This window comes from Apis laboriosa, unplaced genomic scaffold, assembly GCF_014066325.1.
Source record: "Apis laboriosa isolate Shangri-la unplaced genomic scaffold, ASM1406632v1 scaffold14_cov150, whole genome shotgun sequence".
NCBI classification, from domain to species: domain Eukaryota; kingdom Metazoa; phylum Arthropoda; class Insecta; order Hymenoptera; family Apidae; genus Apis; species Apis laboriosa.
The window spans coordinates 1,306,261-1,313,039 of NW_025221798.1; positions in this window are offsets into that span (position 1 = coordinate 1,306,261).

The following is a 6,779-nucleotide window of genomic DNA, read 5'->3' on the forward strand; positions in this document are numbered from 1 at the left end:
AATAACGAAACAAGAATACTTGGTGAAATATTTGGTGGGTGAGTTAAGATTTTATATTTTTCAGTTAATTTTTTTGTAGAGTGGTTTCTTAATCAATTTCTTGGCAGTGGGACGCTGTTGTTAGGGTATTTCCTTGTTTCAGAAAAGAATAATGAATTATTTTCTTTACAGATACATCATTATTTCTTTTGTAATGATGGTTTTGGCATCCAATCATTCATCCAGATCGTATAGTATAATCTCATCACAGGTTATAATTCTATTTAAAAATAGAGTTCTATTGTTTCGAGTTTTACGTGATGAGCACACTTCCAAACATTGCAACTTTTGATCCTCTGTCAGTTGATATCCACTTTTCCAATTTTTTCACTTTATCCATTGCACGCAAATGTCTGAAAACTGTCATTGGAGTTACGTCTAACTCTGTTTCCATTTTGGCTTTCAATTTATCTTTGTTGTAATATGGATTTCAGTTTAACTCGAGCCTCATTTTCAAAATAAATTAATATTTCGATACATATTTCAATTGCATTGTGACCCAGCTTAAACTCATACAGAAATAATATTTTAAATTAGTTCACTATACTGTTCATTTTTCAAAAAACAAGTTAAGTATAGGTAATATAGGAAAGAAATTACACAAAGATATAAGAGAAAGATATAAGAGAACAACGTCAAAATATGCTAAGAAAAATATAGGTTAAGTAAAGTTTACGAGTTGAAATTGATTGTCGTTTATTCTAAAATTGGCAACATGTGGTACAACCTAATATATCTGAATACACAAATATTTAATAATAATCAAATAATAGAAATGATTTTAATTCAAATAGTCAGTTTGTAGAATATAATAATGTTAACGAAATGGCAATAGCCCGTCATAACTTTCAGTCGAGTAATAGTACTGCCCTCTTTAGTATTACTATTCTCGTTCATTGTTGAGAAGCTGGAGAGAGTTTCAAGTGTGCTGACTGCGAGATTGAATGAAATTTGATGGTATGTGTCTATGTAATATTATATTTGTCAATGCTTTGTCAGAGGTTAGAAGGTTTAGGTTAGAAATTTAATAATTTTATAAAATCTTACAATTAATTAATCAAAATTATCTTTAATAATGCTTCTAAAGATTATAGTTAATATATTGATTATATTTATTATGCTGAATTCAGTAATTGATTCATGAAACATATATGTCATAATGATTGTAATTTATTATTATCAATTTTCAAGAATTTTTATAATGTCAAAAAAATTGTTCCATTTCATTACAACATTTTAACTATATTCGACTTATATATATAGTAATTCAAATATTTATAAGAAATAACTATATTTATAAGAAATAACTTCCACGTTTAAACGAGAAGAAGAAAAGTCAAGTTTAGATCGGTAGATCCCAAACTAGAACCGTTCAAAACCCCCACAAACATATGGCTTCCATTGTGTGCCCCTGCGGGGGTTGATACCCCGCCCCACTTCCACCCACGACCGTAGAGATACGAGCCGAGATACGACCTCCTTTATAGAGCGTACACCATGTTTCTTCAGTGGAAAAAACCTGCATATAGCCGGCCTGGAAAACCTTTTTCGGCTTGCTTGCAACCAAGAGGGAAAACTCGGCCGGAAAAAGGGACAAGAGGGATGGAAAGAGTATGTATGGGGCGTGTGTGCGATTCGACAAGGAAGGTCGAATGTTGCGAGTTCCGTGGCGACTGAATAGATTTGCACAAATGGAGTCGGTGCAGATGATACAGCTTGCGCCCTCTCGTTATTTTTTACACTTATTTCCGTCCCTTTCAGTGTTGCATGCTTCTCTATTCAGATAGAAAGAGAGGAGGAGATAGAGCGTTCTCATTCATCTTTAAGTCTGATTGTGTTGGAGATAGTGGTACAACGGTGTTTGCTTTATTATGGGGTATTGGGATAATTTAGAGTTGAGACAGCCTTGTTTCAAGGTTTTTTCTTTATTGGGATGTTGAGATGTTGTTAACAATATTTTAAAATCATTTAATTATTATTTAAATAAATTAGGAAAAAGTATAAGAGGAAAAAAGTAAGTTTGAGAATGATAATTGAATGATGAAAAATTGGTTTTGGATAGTTATTATTTAATTAAATTATAGGAAAAGGAAAAATATACCTTTGAAATTGATCTTGGATAAATATTAATAATATTTTAGAGTTATTTTAACAACTAATTAAAAAATCTCTAAAACAATAATAACTTTATATAAATATAAAGCTGTAAAATCTACAACTTATAAATTTTAAAATTAATAACTAATATTATTTCAAATAATACAAAAGGATTTGAAATATATTGATATTTCACAAACTGCACAAATGTACCAATGATAAATAATTTACAAAGAAAAAAGTACTATATCCATTTACAAAGTTTAAAGAAATAGCACCACAAGTTTTAACTTATTCAAAATAATATCCTTTGCAACATACTTTAAACTTATTAAAAATCACGACTCTATATTCTCCTCATAAAAAGTACAGTATTACAAATCAATCTCACTTCAACAACAAAATTGATTTGTATCCAAAGAAAAACCTTTTCCTTGATCCACAACAAGTTTCACCAGTACATAACCTCAAACGTGAGAAGACTCTGGATTTATTCTCTGAACGCTTCTCCCACTCACGAACTTGATACAGAGACGGTAGAAAGGGGACGTTCGACTCCTTAATATCCCCAGGAGACGTGGTGCGGATCAGATACACATCGGCCTCGCCTATCCATTCAATATGCCTCCATTATTTGGTAGATGATAAGGTGGAACGGTGGTGGTCTGCCTTCTTTTCGGCCCTTGTCCCCTTTGCAACCAGGTCTCTTGGATATATCTCTTACTCCTGGGGGACGAGAGCGATGAGCGATAGCCCCTCGTTGACTTCCTTTCTTTTTTCGTGTACAGGATGCTCGAACCGGATCCCGGCAGCGATTTGACCGAGTTGTTTTACAACCTTATCGACTGGTACGCCAAGATCGAACGTATAGTGATTTTGGATATTAGCTATTAGATTATGAATAATCTATGTTTATTTTTATACGATCGATTAATTAATCAACTTGATTTTTAGTTAATCGAGTGAAATTATGAACACTAGTATTAATTAATATATATATTTTTTGATATACTGGAAATAGATGAAAATTGAGAAGTGTGTTCAGCTGACGTCATAGTCTTCATTTATTGTTTCGACAGATGGCACCGGCGTGGTTTTTCTAGTCTTTCTTGCTTCCAGTTTACGTATCATGTTACGTACTTTGTACAGTTTTGTTTCTTCCTCTTTTTATCATCGCATATTAAACATATATTCCAGTCGTGTATGTTTATAATACATTATTTTTTTTTTCATTTATCTCTTTATATTTTTGCTTCATTTAAATAATGGATATTCGACAAAGATGCAAATCTTTGTTTATTTTCATCAATTAGATATATGATAATATAGTATGATAATCTAAATGCTAAAATAAATATAAAAATTAGTATAATAATCGAGATTTATTTATTAAAGAAAAGTAATTACAAGTAATTAGAGTTTGTATTAGATGAAGTGAGATAAAATCTTCTTGCTGACATTTTTATATACTAACTTTTACTTTAAAAAGTTAGTTTCTAGCTTGTAAAAATTTATAAATCAATTTCAAATTGTAATGTCCTTCATTTGCATTCTCAAATTTCCTAAAACACTCTTACACACACTACATCCACTACACATGCATACATTTTTTCACACAATCGCAAACCTATATACCATCTACTTACATCCAACGTCGAGGTAAATCGTTACATTTCTCTTTTCGAAACTAAGAAAGGAAAAAGTAAAAACCAAGTACCAAAAAGGCGATCGAGTCGAAACGAGAATAAAGAAGAGAGAGAACGAAATCCGTGTGCCGGCAGCGTATTGGATTTGTTGGCGGTGTGTTGGACAAATGATTGCGCGGCCACCTCCATGGAAAAACTTGAAGCGGCCTCGACTCTATTCCTACGGTTCCTCTCACGGTTTTCTCCGAGGACTGTCGAACCAAGAAAGTTTACGGGCTACAAAGCGACGAGAGAGAAAGAGAAAGAGAGAGAAGTCCAACTCCATGCTTCCTTCGACCGCCCTCCTTTTCTCCACGCGTGTTACGTGACTCGGGCCGAATAGTGGGTGGAAAATTCACGAGAGTTCGATCGGAGTGGAAAGCTGTTAGCATTTTCCGCGACAAGTTGGTCACCGTGTAGAGGAACCTGAAAGTTGAATAGGGGAGCCTTTGGTTTCTTTTCGAGTTTGGTTTTGTTCTTTGTGACTTTTAAGTAGGATTTGTTGCGAATGTTTGCGAGCAAACTATGAACTTATGGTTTTTCTCTGAAATTTTCTTAAAGAAAGATTTGAAAGAGATTTTTTTTTTTTAAGGGCAAAAACAAATTTCTGAAATCAATTTGATTAGTTTGGATAATTTTAATTTTCGATATGAGAAAAATAATGTTTCTTTTATTTGGCTTTAAAGGAAAAGATGAAATTTTTATAAATTTATTGTGAATATAATGTAATGAATTTTATATTAATATATTTATAACAAATATATATATTATAGGTAGATGATTAGAATTGGGTTATAAAATTATATATTTCTGTCTGAATAGAAAGTAATATAATTTTTTGAAACGAAATTTGACTATTTTAGAAATTCTACTGTCAAAGATGAATAATGAGAATGTAAAATAAAACAATCTATTTTAATCTTTTTTAATCTAGAAATCGAATTGTCCTTTCATTTTTTAAATTGATTTTATTTTCCATCTTTAAAAATAAATGAAAGAAAGAGAGTATAAGAGTAGAATCTTTATTGAGATGATTTCTAATTTAAAAATGATTCTTAAAAATATAGAATAAAATTTTTTCTATGAAACTTCATTTTCATATGAAAAAATTAAATTTGAAAATTCATAGATAATTATGAATTACGCGTCTAGACACAATTTGTATCAAGAATAACACTATGAATTATTAATTAAATGTAAAAAAAAAAAGATAATATTTTTCACGGTAACCTTGAACTAGGTTAATAGAAAAATTTTCCAACTTATCATGCAATGGCCTTGATCTCGAATTTTAAACTGAGAAACACGATCACCTTAACACCGTGCTTCATCAGAGGCAGCAATCGACCACGTAAAGATAAACTCCTCATTAGCGAGACAAACACGCAGTCTTAATTGCCTGATGACCGATTTCACTCGAGTCTTCGAGGCATTCATAATAAAGTCGATTGCGTCATAAAATTGCATGGCTGCCGCGAGTTACGTCGGTTCTGCCTTTTTTCTCCTTCCCTTTCTTTCTCTGCTCAATTAAAATTGTCGAACGTTGCTCCACCGATCCGTTCGTCTCTTCTTATCGCCTTACCGAACGTGTGGTGGCATCCTTTTGTGAAAGTTCATTGTCGAAGCTCAAATGGATACTTATTGTTCTTAGTGAATAATATTTGCTGATGATTTCTATCTGATTCTTGGAAATGTTTTAATATTAAAATGATTTTAATAACGATGTATAATAGTGATAAAGTAATGATATAGTTAAATCTGAATAGAATTAAAATTGAAAATTGAAATCAATACTATAATTTCTGAAATCAATACAAAGATCTATATATTTTTGGATAAAAACAATAAATTTTGAATAATCAATTTGTTTGATAATATTTTAATTCAGTGATATTATAATTGTTAATAATTCATTATTTTTAATTTAAAAGCAGAAATTTAATAAAACTTTGATTAAACAATAAGATTGTTTAAATTTATTATACATTGATGATTAAAATTAAAGTAATATTATAAAGTTTTCAGATAATTGAAAAAATCATTTTGATTTAATAATTCTAATATTAGTTCTATTAGTTACGTTACGAAAATATGAGTTTCTGGAATTTCTATAGCAATAATTCGTCATAAAATGCTCAATTTAGTCATCTTTCAAAATGAAATCTCCAGTTTCAAATATAACGAATGAAACAAACTACTAAATTCGATCTGATTCTCGTTTCTGGCCAAATTATTTCTGTCTAGATAAGCTTTCATATTAACTGTGTGAACATTAAAGCATCACTGTAATTGAGAAGAAATAGTTATCGAATAGAAGCAATTATAATTTTTGGTTACACGACAAAATTACCTATTTCTTCGTTGTGACCGTCGTATTTGTACATGTTACGAGGAAAGAAACGATAAATTTCTGCTAATGTTACAGCTACCTGGTAAGGTTGGCTCATTTCGTCGGTTGACGAACGTCGGTTTAATAACCTTCTGGTCGTTGCATGTTTCTTTTTATCTTAATGCTTCCTCGAAATTTTTCGTGGTATATATTTTCACGTGTTAATGAGTTAGAATTATTGAGAATGCGACTTTATAGGTGTCTAATGAAAATATAAATTTAAGTTTATAAACGTATTATGAAAACGTACTCGACTTAAATATTTAGCTCAAAGCAACCATATTTTTTTCAATACTCTTTAGAATAATTATACAACTTAGAATTAATATATGCGTTGTACAAGTCATTTTCTTAATTAACGCTCATTGTTTCTTACAAAGTTCACTTTCATTCGTAATTTTCAAATATCGTATAATCTCATTATTAAATCAGATTACATTTACATAATTTACTTCTGACATAAATTGTCTCTTAAATCGTCAATCACAAACTATTCCAATCCTTTCATATCTAGAAATACGAAAAAAATAATTATTTTGTGAATATAATTTTTCTTCTCTTAATCAAAA